Below are 17,910 nucleotides of genomic sequence, written 5' to 3'. Positions count from 1 at the left end.
GAGAAAGAAAGAGAAGTGTTATAGATGAGCAATGTGATAGTTGGCTCTCACAATTAAGAGATAGATATTATGTGCATGTGAAGAGAAGATTTGTGGATATATAGGGATGTTATTGTAATATGGCCTCCCATAGTCCTTATTCCCTTCCCCCTTGTAATAGCCTTGGTAGTCAGGGCATTTGGGGAGGGCTGGCTTACTACTAGGACGTGCAACATGATGACACCTGACTTCAAATCAAGATGTGTCTTGGGTTGATAAGGAAGTGTGTTTTTTGGGAAGTTGTGGTCTAAACCTATCAGTGGTCAGATTTGAATATTGGCACCTGGTGTGGCCACTGAAGACATGGATCGCCTCTGAGAAGACAGGGGGTTAAAAAGCAGAGAGCTCCCAGGGGAACTTTCTCTTTGTTCTGGTTGGTGAAAGAAGTCAGACCTTCCCCTGCCCAGCCGCGGGCTGGGCGGGGGAGGGGAAGTCATGTGGCCTGGGGTGAGGTAGGCAGGACGGAGGGGTGGAGGAACACTGAGAGGCATCGGGCAGCCCCCTCCTCCAGTCCCGGGAGAGAGAGCCTGTGCCACCTTGAAACTTGATATCATGTGCCGGCAGCACTGCTGAAGGAGTGAAGGAGAAGGAAGGGGGGGGGAGGGGGGGGGGTGCGGCGAGAAGGTGCCCAGCCATGGGAGTTCTGGGCGGGCAGAGCCTGAGATTTTAACCCTTTTCGTGGACAATGAAAACTTTGCAGAACATTAAACCCTCCTAGAAGAGAGACAGACGTGAAATAGAAGGAAATGGGCAAGTGTGGTGAAGGTCTGAGCAAGTGAAAGATGTCAGAAGAAGTTGAGAAGAATCCTAGGTGGGAGGATATGATGGAGTGGCCTTTGGCTGGACTCTTTTCGTGTATAGCCATGGACGGAACCATTTTTTCCTCTAACAACACAGAGACTGCATTTAAGGGGAGGCAATGGCTTGGAGCCAAGAGAGTGCAGTGATGTTATGTGACAGAGTGGCGTGAACAGAGGCAGGTGGGGAGGGTGTGGTGGTGCCCTCTGTCTTCAGTGAAGATCTCTGTTCTCGAGACTCCTCGGCCCCAGGGGGTGAATTTGAGGAGGACAGGTGTCCCAAAAGTGAGAGACTGTTGCTTTTTTGGAACTGGGCAAAGCATCCTTAAAAGGGGAACCCTAGAAGCAGTTCTGGTCGATGTGCAGTGGTGAGAGCACTGGACATGGAAGGAAGAGGTCATGAGAGCAAATTTTCTCCAGGTGGTGCCACGTGTGACATGGAAACACAAGAGGTTTCAACTGTGTTTCCTGAGGAAGTCTATGGTACAAGAGGGACTCTCTCCTTGATGAACTGAGAGTTGATTATCTGAGGAGTGGTAACTGGATTGAGAATCTAAGGTTTTATCTCATTGTGCTGTGGTGGAAATTGGCGGGAGGAGGGAGGAGGAGGAATGTTTTGGAAGGTTTTTATTCTGAGTTCTGTGAGTGTTTCTTTTTACATATTGTAAGTTAATAAGGTTTTTCCTTTATTCCTAAGCTGGAGCCTGCTTTGCTCTATTTCTGATCACATCTCACAGCAGCCATTGGGGAGAATATATTTTCATGGGGGCACTGGCATTGCACCAGCATCAAACCATGACAAGATATAAGAAAGTAATCTCCACCAATGGATGGCAAAGAAGGAGTTGACTGACAAAACTTTGGGAGTGGCTAAGGGTATAAAAGGCAGAGCATCCATTTTGTAGATGAGCACGTGGCTGCTGGTCATAGAGGCTCCCAGTGCTGTAATTTTTCCTTATTCAGTCCTTTGTTGTATTTTTATTAAGGTTTAATAAACCTTTGAAATTTTAAAAGTGAGCATCGTTTCTCACAAATGGGGACTCGTCCAGGATAAAAACCTTGTCTCTCTGACCCTGGAATATTTCAAGAGGGAGGCACACCCCGCCAAATTCGGCCGCTTGATTGACTTCTTTTCGGGTCACCAGGGATTAGCAGGTTAACACCCTGAAGACAGCAAAAGACTGAATAACGAAAAAGAAGAGGGGGAAGGTAAGTACCATCCTCATGATTGTTTTGGCCAGATTGATCGTCCATAATCTGGGTGTACAAACATCAGCTTCAGGAAAGTAGTACATGGGACCCATCATGGTCTGTTGGAGCTTCTGGATATTGGACGGTCGGACATATAAGGTGGGATGCATGGAAGAGGAAAGCGGGGACCCTGTGGCTGGCAGGACGCGTGTGATAGAGGGATATTAGATTTAAGGGGACCCAAGAGCACCTGGAAACTCCAGATTGAGGGTCACCAGATTTAGAGGGTGTTGGAGTGATGGCGAGAATCGCTGATTGGTGGGGACTGCATTCATATCAGGGCGAGGAGTTGTGGCAGCTTTCCCAACCCACCAGCACAAAAGAAGCTAGGGAACCACTCCACGTGGTGTGGCTGTGCGCACAGCTCTCAGCACAGTGGGCTTCTGGTGCGCACTCGGCATGATAATTTCCAGAGCTTGCCAACCCAAGCTAAGAGGGGATGCTGCTGCTGGTAGTGGAGACTGAAAGATGCCGAGTGCAGGGGCATCCAGTGCTGGCCTAGTGGTGTGGGATTTCCCAGGCAGGGGGGGCCGTGAACAAAGGGCTGTACGGGGTCTCCTGGGCGAGGGAGGTGGGAGACCCGTGGCCAGCAGGACACGAATGAAAGAGGGGTAGGAAAATACTGTGGGGTGGGGTCGTTGACAGCGGGAACCACAAGTGGAGGCAGATTTATGTAAACAGTGTTCAGTAGCGCTAAGTGCAGTAAAGCTCGGACTCACCTGCCTGCGATGATTCAGGGATGCCGAACGGTAGAGCCCAGCGGGGCTGACCTGGTGGCGGGAAAGCCATTGCTCAGAGGGTGCCGCAGTTATGGTGTTTCCTGAGCGGAGAAATGCCAGCGGGACCTGGTCTGTTTGAGTGGCGGCCAGTGGGGATCCAGCACAGTAACTTTCAGTTTTCGCCGACCCAGTCTGAGGGTCGGGAACTTCTGGTTGTGCGAGGGTCTTATAAACCGCAGGGTTCACTACCTCAGTGGCGGCAGCACGGCTGCTGGGCTTGGGAGCTGACTTGGTTGTACCGGTGTCTTGGAAACCGTGGAAGTTGCTAGTCCGGCGGTGGCGTGAGATGCAGTCTGTGTAAAAAGCTGCTGAAGGTCAGGAACTCCTGGTTGTGCGGGGGCTTGTCTGCGACCCACCAGCATAAAGCCGAGTGGATGCGGCAAGGGGGGGGGGGGCACCGGGCCATACCGGCTTCCTTGTGGCATATCGCAGCATAAAGCACCAGGGCTCCACGTGGCCCCACACTAGCAAGCCAAAAGGCACCGGGAAGAGGGGGTGTTGGAACCCAGGGCACGGGGAATATTTCTCTGCCTGTCCTAAGATGTCCTGATCCTCAAGAGAACACTGCTTTTAACCTTCGTCCATGGAGAAAGCTTCCAAGACTTTGGGATGAATTGGAATCTACGAGTATGTGAATTAGATAGTAGTATAGTTTATCACAGGGTGAAAAAGTTTTGGGTTTTTAGTATGGAGGTGGATAGGAGACAAGATGGAGGATTTTGGGTGTGATCTCCTTGTTCTTCATCTACTCAATTTTCTGCAGTGTTGGGAGCACAGGGTGATTGGTTAGAAAGAACCACAATGCAGATGTTGCGTGGACAGAAAAATAATTAGTTCTTGGTAGAAAGGTAGAAATAAAGTATGTTCTAAGAGTTAATTGGACAAAACAGCTTTAAAAGACCTTGAATCTGTATGTCTTGTGACTGTTGGTGCCTTCTCTTTGTTTGCTAAGTCTGGCATGAAGACGGCGTGCAGAACTTCTGATAAGAGAAAAATAAACAATAACCTTAAGACCCAAAAACCAAGAGTCCCGTCCATCTCTCATTCCTGGCACAGAACTTTTTAGGGGTCTCCCCATCAGGGGGACCCACGAGGGAGGGTTTGACGCGGGGGGGGGCACACGAAAACGCGGCACCTCCCCTGTAACACCTGCCGCCATAAAGCCGTGGGATCAGGGCGCCAAAGCCCGGCGCTGTTGTCCCCCGTGCCTCCAGTTCGGCAGGGACGGGGTGGCAGCTCGGGGGCACAGGGCACGGTTGCGATCGGTACCTCTTAGCGGTGGTTCCTGGCGCCGTAGGCTCGCCTATACAGGGCTGCCCACGGCGACTTGGGGGTGCCAGGAGCAGTGGCACCCAGCAGGGCTGGCCTGGAAGTGCCGGGCTGTGGAGACTTCTCTGCAGTGTCCGCTGGCGTGGAGCCGTGCGAACACGAGGGACCACATGGCAGCTCAGCAGTTGCTTGAGCTAGTATGCCGGGAAGGGGGGGCCCAAAACGCTGAGGCACGGAAGCTTCCTCGCTTTCTCATTAGCATAAAGCCGCATGAGCGTGGGACCACGTGAGTGGCTCGGCGGCTGCTTGCGCTGGCGTGCCGAGGGTGCCGGGGCACCAAGCCAAGGCAGGAGAGGAGTGGCAGAAAGGACCTAGTGGTACAGGGGTCCCCGGACCATAAGCAGGTTGTTTCTTTGCTTTTGTTTTCCAAGAAGGTAAAGCTCCTTCCTTCCGCCACTTCCTTCCTTCCTTCCTTCCATCCTTCCGTGAAAAACGCCAATCACATGTTTTTAAAACGTTAAAAGTTTAATAGTAATAAAATGGTTATAAAAATAGTAATACAATTAGAGTAATAATAATTTGGACAAACTGAATTAGGACAATATGAGACAATAAAGACAAAGAGTTACGGACGTCCGGGTACCTTTTTCTGGGCAGCACGAGCCCGAAAAAGGACACCCGTTAACGTTAACAGAGGATTAACCCTTAAAAGCAATAGCCTGTTACATATTCATACACTTCATACATGATGCATAAATTCTATTCAAACACAGGATTCTGTCTGGTCATCGTCAACTTCTTCCTCCGTCAACTTCTTCCTCCGTATCCTAACAGCGCCTTCGAGGCGGGAAGAAGTTCGTTTCTTCTGATAAGAGGGCCATAAATTCTTCTCGTCTGAAAGATTTAGGTGTCCTTGTGGCTGCTATCTCGCTGCGAGTCCTTTCTTTTAAAAAAAGTATCTTACATAGCATCGTTTCTATTTTAACAATTTTTATAACCTAAAACTATATTTAACACAGTACTTAAGAGAATTAATACTTTCACATTACTTTCGAACACAACACATATAATATTCATTTTAATATTTGCAAAAAGCCAATCATAAAATACATGCATTTTTCACCTTTCTTTCTTTCTTTCTTTCTTTCTTTCTTTCTTTCTTTCTTTTCTTTCTTTCTTTCTTTCTTTCTTTCTTTCTTTCTTTCTTTCTTTCTTTCTTTCTTTCCTTTCCTTTCCTTTCCTTTCCTTTCCTTTCCTTTCCTTTCCTTTCCTTTCCTTTCCTTTCCTTTCCTTTCCTTTCCTTTCCTTTCCTTTCCTTTCCTTTCCTTTCCTTTCCTTTCCTTTCCTTTCCTTTCCTTTTCTTTTCTTTTCTTTTCTTTTCTTTTCTTTCTCCTCCTGGCTAATTGGGCAGGCAGGGTCTGTCTGGAGAGCCTGTGGTTAGACTGATTAGGATAGGACTGGGAGCAAGTAGGAAGTCGCCAAGGAGAGAAGGAGGAAATAAAGAGATGTCAACAGGTATACTCCCCCATAGCCCACTGAGAAGAAAACAAACCTGGTAAAGATGTGACCCCAACACCAAAAGTATGCAATATTATGTAATAGAATAGGCTAAGAAGGAGATTGAATATATGTACTAGCCATGGTGTGAGTCAAAAGAAGAGTATCTAGAGTATCTAGTTTTAACTTCTCTGCACCCCACTCTGTCCAAACAAAATCCTGGACTCGAGAAAAACACTAGTTTAGAGTGTGCTTTGTTTTCCTCATCCCTTTTATCACGTCCTGCCTTCTTGCCTCTTTATCTGTGGATGCTAATTTTCGATCAAGTGTAGCACCGAACAGTTGTTTTCCACTCAAAATTAATACTAACAGGTGCTACTTCTCTCTCAAGGTGAAAGAAGAGCGTGAGTGTCAAAAGCTTAGATATTTTTCCATGTATAACACAGATACCTTTCCCTCTTTCAGTCCAAGATGAAATCTTGATGAAAAACTTTGAAACAAAGTCACTTTCACCCTTGCAGAGAGGCCTGGAACTTTCCTTACTGTATCCCCAGGGGGCTGTGAGGTACCCTCCACAATAATAGAGGCCACAAGTACCCCCCTCAGTTAAGAAGTAAAAGGTGCCCCTTGACAAAACACAGGCTTCTAGGGAAGTGGGGTAAGGCTGTTGTTAGTTCTACCCCAACAGCCCATGATAATGTAAGGGCAGAGAAATGCCATGTGTGCTATGCACTAGCAGTGATTTCAATAAATCCTTCTAATCCTCTCCTTCATGCTGGTCAGGCTCCTGGGGAAGATAGGACAGCAAAAAGTGCTCAGTTTTGCCCTTGCAGAGTGAAAGGCAAAAAGCAAGAATCCAACGCAGTGTCTCCTTGACCTTTCCTTTAAGACAGACCTGTCTGTTCCCACCCTAAAGGCACAGAGGGTGCTCTTTAAAACTGTGCCACAATGTCCCCATCCCCACCATGTGATGATCCCATGAAGAGAGACCCACAGGGGCGTCAGGGCTAGAAGACGCTAGAAGACCTCTGGGAGAGTGCTGTACATGTGTGTCGGTGTGCACGGGTCTCTATGCACGTTTTCTAGTGTGCCCAGATGTGAGTGTACACATCCTGCTTTGCACAGTGTACATCTGTGCTGGTGTACACAGCACTGTACACATGGATGTGCTGACATGTGCATGCGATGTGTGCACTGCTGTTTATATGTGTGTTAAATTGCACACTCAGGTGTGAGTGGGTCTGTGCACAGCTCTGTGCTTGTGAGTGTGCACAAGTTTTGCAAGTATGAGCATGGCTCTGTGTGGGACATGCATGTGTTAATGTCTATGACACTGCACACATTGGTGTGCACAAACTCTACATGCAAGTAGGTCTTAGGCTTGTGGGCACATGTGCATTGGTAGAGACTGTACATAGGTGAGTGTCTGTGTAGTGCATGTGTGCTGGTGTGGCAGGTTGGGTGTACACAAGTGTGCTGCTAGCAAGTACTGTGGTGCACAGGAGCTCTGTGCAGGTGAGCAGGTACCTGTGTGTATGTGCACTAGTTCTGCACATGTCCCTGTGTGCACACACAGGTTGGGCACGCCCAGGGACATGGCTCTGGATACACAGCTCTGTGCATCCGGCTGCTGTCTCACCTGGAAAAAGAGACGTGTGTGTGTGACTGTGGTCACAAGGGTTTTCAGGATGAAGAAGAGACGAGAATGTTGACTCCATGATCAGAAGGCTTGATTTATTATTTTATGATATATGTTACATTAAGACTATACTAAAAAGCAATAGAAAGGAAAAGTTTCTTCAGATGCTAGCTAAGCTAAGAATAGAAAAGAATGAATAACAAAGATCTGTGTCTCAGACAGAGCAAGAGCCAGCTCTGCCATGAGTGGTCAAGAAATCCAAACACCCACAGGAGACCAATCACCTGTTGCATTCCACAGCAGCAGATAACCATTGTTTACTTTGGTTGCTGAACTGCAGCTTCTCACAAGGAAAAATCCTAAGAAAGGATTTTTCATGAAAGATGTCTGCGACATGTCACCTTTTTTTATTTAGTTAAATTAAAAGGAAAAAGTGTTTGTAATTTTCTCTGCTGTACTCATGCCGAAGAAAAAGACAAACACTTGACAGGTTATCTGTTGCCAATCAAACTCCACTCAAGTGCTCCTGTGGAATGCACTGGGAATTTCTTCACCTGTAGAACATAAAATTCTATCATATTACTAAAACAATTCTATAATATAAGAAAATGCAAAAACAATGCAAAGAAAATTCAAGTCCAAGCAGCTGAGTTTCAGGAAAAGTCCATGGCTTGAAGATGTTCCTCTTTGCCATATCTGAAAGTTTCTTTTGGTCCTGAAACAGGCTTGCTACAGAAAAAGGTCCATCAATATTTATCAAAAGTCCATTGACAGTCTTCAAACAATTTTGAGAAAATTAGAAAATTTCTGAAATGTCTTGCCACAGCCCTTCATTGAACAACTTGGGCTGAAGCCAATCCCTGGCTCCTCAATGCCTCTGAGCTGCTGCCAGCTCTTTCACCCTTTTTTATTCAATTTAATTTTTTTTTTTTTTTTTTTTTTTTTTTTTTTTTTTTGTCGGAAATAGCAGCAGCAGCAGCAGAGGAGCCAGAGAGAGGCCCTTGGGGGCCCTGGCCCATGTGGAAGGATCAGGAACCCCAGACCTGGCCCACTGAAAGGTGGCCCAGGACCAGAAGGGGGAAGCAAAGCCCCCAAACTCAACAGGAGGCTGGGAGGTGGCCCTGGCCCAAGCAACCAAGCCAGACAGCCCAGGCCCAGCCCCCGAGGCAGGCTCTGCATTGGCACAGACCCGCACCCTTTTGCCAGTACAATGGCAGAAGGGGTGACCAAACGCTTCCTTTCCCCAAAATCACCGAGGCATGCCGGCAATGGGAAGACAGAAGCTGTCCCGAGAAACTTCGTCTCGGATCTGGGGATGTCCTTTCCCCACAGCAGACAAGCGATGCTCGCTTCCTGCTGTGCCCTCTGCCTCTGCAATGCAAATGCACCAGGTGTTCCTCCCATCTGCCTCACGGCACCACCGCCACCCCCTCTGGGCTGGGGACCAGGGGCAGAACTTTCGGGACCCACCTCCCCCTCGCCGCTGGGGCGCGCGAGGGGCGGCAGAGAGATTCGCATCCCCCAGGGGGAAACCCCGGACCAAACACCCCCCAACCCGCCAAGTATGCTGATCTTGAAAACAGGCAGTCGCGCTGCGCCCACAGCCAGCTGTCGGGCCATGCCTCCTCCACGGAAGGACAGGCTGACGCCCTCTTCCCCTGTCCCAGCTCCCCCCATAGGGGCAGCCCCGGGACAACCCGAAAAACTCGGGGAGGAAGTCACGCTGGATGCAGGAGGCGCCTCTGCTGCTGCCGCCGGCTCCAAGGCAGCCTCTGACGCGGACATGGAGAACGGAGTCCCCGCAGGGGCGGGCAGCGGGGCCGCCTGGGGAGGCGGCGGGGGCGGCGGGGGCGGCACGGGGTCGGCAGCTTCTTCTGCGCCGGACTCTGACATCGGCCGCGGAACCGCAGTCGCAGAAGGCGGCGGGACGGCCGGGGGGAGCGGTGGATCGCTGTTGCCCAGCAACATCGGCGCAGCCGCGGGAAGCGGTGTCTCTGAGATAGATGCAGGCAGGGAAGCCGGTGGAACCGCGGCTGGAGCGCCCACAGGCTCCCCCGGAGGGGCGGCCGCGGGACGGGCCGCGGGGGGAACCGCCCGCACCCGCGGGGCGGGTTGGGGCGGCGCCCGTGGCGCTGGCCGGGGCGGCGCCCGTGGCGCTGGCCGGGGCGGTGCCCGTGGCGCCGGCCCGGGCGGTGCCCGTGGCGCTGGCCGGGGCAGCGCCGCCCACTCCCATCCCCCCTGAGAGCAACGGGAGGGGGGAACAAACGGCTCCGTCTGAGCATGCTCCGAAGACGCAGTAAAAAAAACTTCGGCTGCGGGCGAAACTTCGCCCCCCCACTGTGGTTCGGGGGGGCTGGAAAGCAGCAGATCGTCCCCCTCCAAAGGGTCTTCCCCCAGAATTGGGGGGAACGGGGCTTTCCCCTTGCAGTTAGCAATCCAGGGAAAAACAGCTGCTCTCCGTTTCAAGACTAGAAAGAGCTTCAAAAAGGTTGGATAAATCGAGGGGCATCCGAACCCCCGGTATAAAAAGAATTGGAAAATGGAGCCCATACACTCCCAGACAAACACATCGAGGGCATATAGCACATTCGTAAAAAACCCAAAGAGCTTCGCCCATCGAAAAAACTCATAGAGATCTGCCTCCAACAGGAGAATTCTGTCCTCTTCACCCCATTTTTGCCAGAGGGCAATAAGTTTCTCCTCTGAAGGGGAGAATGGAACCTCATCCTCTAGGGGAGGAGTCCTCCAGATGAGCAGCCACAAACTGCGAATGACCTCATCTTTAGGAGGGGAAAAACCAACAGTACCTTGTGACAGTGTCCAGGACTCTCTGGCTATCTGCATGGTTCTGCTGAGCTTTCCGAACATCTTCCTGGAGGCTTTTCAGAAGGTTCCCTTTGTGGTCAGCCTTGCTGTGAACTCTGTCCAAATTCGGATCTTCAGTTCTTCAGCTCCTGGCTAGAATCCACTTCTGTGGTCACTTGTGAAGCAACCATCAATGCCACACATTCAGGGTTTACCCAGTGCAGCAATGCTCCTCTGGTGGTCTCACCAAGTGATGATTGTCCTCCTCAGTCGGGGGTCACCAATTGTGACTGTGGTCACAAGGGTTTTCAGGATGAAGAAGAGACGAGAATGTTGACTCCATGATCAGAAGGCTTGATTTATTATTTTATGATATATGTTACATTAAGACTATACTAAAAAGCAATAGAAAGGAAAAGTTTCTTCAGATGCTAGCTAAGCTAAGAATAGAAAAGAATGAATAACAAAGATCTGTGTCTCAGACAGAGCAAGAGCCAGCTCTGCCATGAGTGGTCAAGAAATCCAAACACCCACAGGAGACCAATCACCTGTTGCATTCCACAGCAGCAGATAACCATTGTTTACTTTGGTTGCTGAACTGCAGCTTGTCACAAGGAAAAATCCTAAGAAAGGATTTTTCATGAAAGATGTCTGCGACAGTGTGTGTATATGTGTGTTTATGTGTGTGTCACTACCTAGCTGTGCTGGCTGGAGTGGCCCCTGGCTCTCTGTGTACACTCTGTTCTTGTAGGGAGAGGAATTTGCCTCTACATATAAGTTTACCAAAAGGTTTATGCAAAGTTATGTACAGTGATCTCCATCAAATTTAATAGTGTTTAAGTTTCTATTAAATCCCTATAAACAGGGGTATCTGCAATCACTGTGATCCACTGCTGTTCTAACCCACGTTCCTTAGAAACTGCTGCCATCAAAACAGGATGCTAGGCCAAGTGCTAAGCCTCTCTGTGATTGTAATGGTTCCTAAGCTGCACAGTTCCCTTGTGTCAGTAGTGGTGGGTAACTACTTTAAGACTCAATTGCCGTTTCAAATAACGAAACATATGAGGCTGTGCTATGTGTATTGTTTTCAGTTTAATCTGCCAGTGGGGAGGTCCCTTTGAGGTACTGCTAACCACTGAATTTGCTGTGTGAACTGCAGAGTGAGAGTGGACTCATGTCAACAGAATTAAAGGCCCGGTGAAAGAACCCAAAGAATAGACTACAACATCCAGACCAGGTGAGAGATAACCAAAGAAGCTCAAAGATGTCCGTAGAGTCGAGCTTACACCAGCCAGTTCAAGGACTGTTTTAACTAACAATTTGGGTGGAGAGTTTGAACCATATTGGTTATTGATGTAATTGTCCTGTTTTAATAGATGGGAATTACAAGCAGCTGTTGAGGGGAAGTACACAAGGAACCAGAAGAGGTATTGGGGCAATTTCCTTAGGAACCAACAAGTGGAGTAAGACAAGAAATAGAGGGCAAGACCAGGTTGGCCCCTGTGTTTGCCACCAAGATTATAGCCCTGCTGCGGACAGCAACCCTGTAGGCGTGGGTAAGGTGGGGGCAAGAAGGCCATACCAGACCTCTATTATTCCTCAATTGTTTTTTAATACAACAGGGACCAGAGGGCATGACCAAGTTGGCCTCTGTACTCGCCACTAAGATACACCTGCTATGGGTAGCAACCCCATAGGCACGGTAGATGGGAGTAAAAAAGAGAAAAAGCCATACCAGACCTCTGTGATCCCATTTTGTCCATTCCAAATAAGCATGTATAAAGAAAGCCTGGGATTTTTTTTCTTCTGTTCCCACTGTCCTCGCCTACATCAACAGATGCTAGTATGACTCATTAATTTTTTTTTTTTTTTTGAGAAGTAAGAGTAGATTATTGGAATAAAAAATGAGAGTGAATTGTTTGAGCCAAATGACTTATGGAAAAGGAAAAAGGTAGTTTGTTATAGATGAGCAATGTGATAGTTGGCTCTCACAATTAAGAGATAGATATTATATGTATGTTAAGAGAAGTTTTGTAGATGTATAGTGATGTTATTGTAATATGTCCTCCCATAGTCCTCTTTCATCTCCCCCTTGTAATAGCCTTAGTAGTCAGGGCATTTGGGGAGGGCCAGCTTACTATTAGGACGTGCGACATGACAACACCTGACTTCCAGTCAAGATGTAAGAAAGTAATCTCCACCAATGGATGGCAGAGAAGGAGTTGACTGACAAAACTTTGGGAGGGGCTAAGGGTATAAAAGGCAGAGCATCCATATTGTTAAGGTTTAACAAACCTTTAAAATTTTAAAAGTGAGCATCGTTTCTCACAGAAGGAAAGAAAGAAAGAGATAGAGAAAGAAGTGTGTGTTGGGGGTAGAGGGACAGACAGAGGGTGACAGGTTAGGTGGAAGCATATCACCCATCTGAGGGTCCTAACAATGTCCCGTTGCTCCCCTCCATCTGATCTTCTTGGTGGTGAGGGTCCCCCATTGCTGCCACCACACTGCACCACCACACATCAAAGAGTACAGAGTCCGGTGGATTAATATATGCTTTGGGCCAGGTGGTGTGAGAAACGACTGCTCACTTTTTAAAATTTTAAAGGTTTATTAAACTTTAACAAAAAATACAACAAAAGTACTAAATAAGGAAAAATTACAGTGCTGAGAGCCCGAGTGACTATCAGCCATGTACTCCTCTTCAAAATGGATGCTCCGCCTTTTATATCTCTAATGCCTCCTAAAGTCTTGTCAGTCAACTCCTTCCTTGCTGTCTAGTGGTGGAGATCACTTTCTTACATCTTGATTGGAGGTCAGGTATTACTATAGTAACAAGCCAACCCTCCCCAAATGCCCTGACTACTGAGGCCATCCTGTGATAACAATGCAGGGGGGAGGGCATGTTACAGTAACATAACTATACATCTACAAAACTTCTCTTAACATACATATAATGTTCACCCCTTAATTGTGAGAGCCAGTTATCTCATTACTCATCTATTACAAGCCCTCCTTTTTCTTTTTATAAGTCATTTGGCTTGAACAATTAACTCTTATTTTTGATTCTGATATTTTACTCTTTCTTTTCAAAATAAAATTTTTTGAATGAGTCATGCTTGCATCTGTTGATGTGGGTGAGGACAGAGGGAACAGAAAAAATCTCAGGTTTTCCTTAGGCCCACTTATTGATGAATTTGTTGGACAGACAAAAAGGAATCATAGAGGTCTGGTATGGCTTTTTACCCTCATCTACCGTGCCTATGGGGTTACTACCCATAGCAGGTGTATCTTAGTGGCGAGTAGAGGCCAACTCGGTATTGACCTCTAGTCACTGTTAATTGCACCTGTATGGGGTGTTGAAGGGAAAAGACACCTGAGGAATGACAGAGGTCTGGTATGGCCTTCTTGCCCCCACCTTACCATGCCTAGGGGATTGCTGCCTGCAGCAGAGATATGGAATCTTCTCGTTGGCGAACACAGCGGCCAACCCGGTCTTGCCCTCTATTGCTTGTCTTCTTAAGCAAACTACCCCAGCACCTCTTAAGGTTCTCTGTGTACCTCCCCTCAACAGATGTTGGCAATCTCCATCTATTAAAACAGGACAATTACATCAATAACAGGCACCGTTCAAACTCCCTGCCCAAAATATTACTTAAAACAGTCCTCGAGCTGGCTGGTGGGAGCTTGACTTTATTTTTTTTCTTCTTCAGACTTATTGGTGCTTTTTTGGTTATCTCTCCGTCTCTGCTTGAGAGTTGCACAGCCGATTCAGTGGTTAGCAGTACTTGAAAGGGACCTCCCCACTGAGGGGTTGGAAGCTGGTCTTTCTATGATTTGATCAGTACTTAATCTCTAGGGTTAATATTATGAATTAATGCTTTAAACCCTTCTCCTTTTGCACCCACTACTTACATGCTATTTTAACTCTTCCCATATCCCCTTTCAATTCTATAAACATAATTTGTTTGTTTTTTAATGCCTATGCTCACCAAAAAATTTAAATTCTTCTTCTTGGGGACTTATTTTATTAAGGGCTCTTGATGATATTCTGACGCCAGGAGGTAGAACTCTTGATATCTCTTGTCTTCTACCTCCCCTCTTTGCTTGTTCTTAAAAACCTTCAGATCCCCTTCACTCTGGGGGCAATTTCTCTTGAAATGTCCATTTTTCTTACAATAAAAACAAATTTGTCCTTCTCTAATGGCAGTTAACATTACTCTGGCCTTTTCCTTTGCTTTCTCTTCATTCCTCCTGACATATACTTTCTGTGCTTCTCTTAAGAGATCCTACAATCCCCTTTCTTGCTGTCTAATTTCTTTAGTTTTCTCCGTATATTTAGCCACACATGGGTGACAAAATATGGTTTTAGCAAGAATTGTCCAGCTGCTGTTTCAGGGTTGATACCTGAATATTGCCTCATATTTTTCCTCAGTCTTTCTAGCCACTCTGTTGGAGTTTCTTCCCTCTTTTGTTGTTCATCAAATCCTTAATGAGCATTTTGGCTTTGTGGGGCCACTTCTTTAATACCCCTTATAATTAATGTTCTATACTCCTCCCTGTTTTGCCTTCCCCTGGGGTCGTTGTGGTCCCAATTAGGGTGTACTGTGGGCATTTTCAGACCCCCAGGAGGTCCTTGCATATGTTCCCTTCCCCATATTCGCATCCCAGCAGCCTGGATCATCTGTCTTTCTTCTGCTGTAAATAATATGGCCATTATTGAATGTATTTTTTCCTATGTATAAATACTGAGGCTTAAAAATTGGTCTAAGTGTTCTGCTAATCTGATGGGGGTTTTTAGTAATTTCTAAAATTCTTTCTTGAACATCTTCACATCAGAGTAATTGAGTGGTACAGTTACAAACCCAATTCCCCCTTGCGTCCTACTGAGTGGTACTTCTTTCAGAGGACACAATCCTATTGTTTGGTTCTTATCCCTTGATTTGTTTTCCTTTTGCTGTGCTATTCTGTTACTAGTATTTTGACTAGGCCCATCAGAGGGCAAGGGACATGTGGTCGGTGCCAGTGGAGGAGGAGGCAAATAGTCTTAACAGGTCCCATTTTTTACTCTTTGTTACTTTTAACTCGCTTACCCCTGAAGGTGTTTCTCAACAGACAGCATAATCACTCTCTTCTTGATTAAATGGTTTCTTAGTCTTTACATAAATATTTAAAGCTCCACATATCCACCCTTCATCTGACCCATACTTTGGCTAAAGTACATTATCAGGCCTAATTTCTTCTTTAATCCACTCTATCATACCATACTGTGGCAGTGGGGTTTTGAAGGTTATATGTTTAGTGTCTCCCTAAAGTTGTTTACCACCTGTCTTCCCGCCTTTTCCCCGTGGCTGTTATGATAATTCCAGATCCTTCTCTGTCTATCCTCCAAAATCCTGCCCCTGCAGCCTGTCATAATTTGCTACACCCATTTATCCAGAAGCTTTGTTGTCAGTTAGGATATTTCCCTTCACTCATTGGTATGCCCCTTTCCCTTCCCCTTCTTTATTTGTTTTATGTTTGCATTTATCCCCCCATACCCCTCCTATCTAGTCCTTGATTTGTTAGATGGTCTGCTCCCGGGAAACTACCCCCCCCCTTTAAAAGCTGCCATTTTTCTTTGTTTCGCACTCTTTTGCCGCTGCTCCCCATTGAGCCACGGCGCTGCAGCACCCGCGCTGCTCCCGTCACGGGAAAGAATAAAGACGGCTCGGAGACGCAAGCAAAGAGTCCTTCCTTCTTCCTTTACCTTGGTCCTTAGACGTGGGTCCACATTTATCGGCCGCATCTGTCGGTACGGGACCCCAATCAGTGGCCGAACCACGATCCTGCCTGCCAGCAGCTGAGGCAGGATGCATCCACTCCTGATGCGCATCAAGAGCGAAAGGGGATCTTAGCGCGTGGGTGACCGGCGCCACGGCCCCTCCCACGATCGGGGCGCAACATCGCCATACTGTATCATCTTGAACTTATTTTTATCTCTGGTGTTGGAGTCATATCTCCGCTGGGCTAATTTTCTTCCCAGTGGACTATCTGGGGGTATACCTGCTTATATCTCCTCAATTTCTCCCCTTTCCCCTTGGGGATTCCCTACTTGTCCATAGTCCCATCCCGACCGTCCAATCACAGGCCTTCCCCTTACAGAGCCCCCCCTTACCAACTACAGGCTCTCCCGACAAAGCCTGCCCCCCTGATTGGTTAGAAAGGAAAAGAAAGTAGAAAAAGAGAATAGAAAAGACAAAGAAGGAAAATACTTTCTCCCTGGAAAGCTGGAACAAATAAAAACCCCGCTTTCAGTCCAGGAACTCCCGTGTGATTGGGTTGGCCCTTCCACTCTTTCACCACCGTGGTCTCGCATGCCGGTGCTTTTTGGCGTGCTAAGGCAGCTGCCAAAAGCTCCCACACATGTGCGCTCCCCCGGCCCCGTCGCTTTTATCCCGGCACATACTGCAGAGAAGTCGCAGTCTGGCGCTCCTGGGTCAGTCCCGCCGGACGCCACCGCCTCTGGCAACCCCGAGTTCCCACAGCCTGCCCAGCGCTGGGGCTTCCCCAAGAAGCACGATTGCTGGCTGTGCTGGGTGTGTATTGCACATGTTTGCTGCTGAGGACCCAGCTGGCTCAGTGGCGGAGCTACTGGGGGTGGCTCCCAGCCTGCCAGGGTCCCGTGTCCAGGATGGTAGCCTCAGCCCCAGTAGATGGGTCGAGGGAGAGAGAGAGAAAGAGGGTGTGATGGATGAGTAATGCGATGATAGACCCTCACAATTAAAAGGCAAATGTAATGTATATATGTTAAGAAAAGTTTTATAGATTTATAGTTATGTTTTATCCCCTTGCATTGTTATCAGGGGACTGCCTGGGTTTGGAAAATTTGGGAGGGTCGGCTTGTCACTATAGTGATATCTGACCTCCAATCAAGATTTAAGGAAGTAAACTCCACCACTGGACAGCGAAGAAGGAGTCAATGAACAGAACTTTGGGAGGGGCAAAAGGGTTAAAAGGCGAAACCTCCACTGTGTAGATGAACACATGGTAGGAAAAATCCTTTGCTTCAGGCGCCATAATATTTTCTCTCTTCAGTCTTCTGTTGTATTTTTGATAAGGTTTAATAAACCTTTCTGGATTTTTGGAAGTGAGTACCATCTCTCACGAGGGTGAGAGGGAGGACAGGCACTCCCCCAGTCCCCATGCAGATGGCTGTCTGTGAGTTCCCCGCCCCCGCTCCCAGAGCGAACTGCTAGGAGGGCGGTCTGCCCTTGCCGGGGCTGCTTCGGTGCAGAGAGGGAAGGGGGAGGGATAGCGTTGAAAGTGCTGCCCTGAGTAAAGAGAGAGAGGGGGCCAGCGGGAGTAATAGGCGATAAGATCGAGGCAGAGATAGCCTTAATCTCTTGCTAATTCTCCAAACTTCACAAAGGTGCTTATTCTGAAAGCAAGATTCCTTTCTTTTTTCTTTCCTTTTTTTTCTCCTCTGTTAGGAGAGGGGAGCTTTTTGTTCTTGGAAACTGTTAAAAGAATGCATCTGTCATGCTAAAAGAGTTAAATATTGCCCAGAGGGTAAAAAGCAATAGATGTGATTCATCTCATGTTAAAATCGGCCTGGCTCTTCTTGTTTAACTAATTGTGACTCACAGAAAGAAGAATTTGCCTCTGCAGCTGTTAGCACAGCTGGATACAAGATGAAGAGGTGGCTGTGGAAAAACTCTTTTTGTTCAACCCAGAAAGTTTTGAGGAATGCTGATGGCAAATCTTGATGTATTATTGTCTTCCTTTTGTGACTGTCCCTGTGCCATTAAGAAGCCATTTTCAGATAGTGCTGAAGCAGCAATCTGAACCAGGGAAA

Source organism: Molothrus aeneus, chromosome W (assembly GCF_037042795.1).
Source record: "Molothrus aeneus isolate 106 chromosome W, BPBGC_Maene_1.0, whole genome shotgun sequence".
Lineage (NCBI taxonomy): Eukaryota > Metazoa > Chordata > Aves > Passeriformes > Icteridae > Molothrus > Molothrus aeneus.
Note: the sequence above shows the minus strand (reverse complement) of the source record.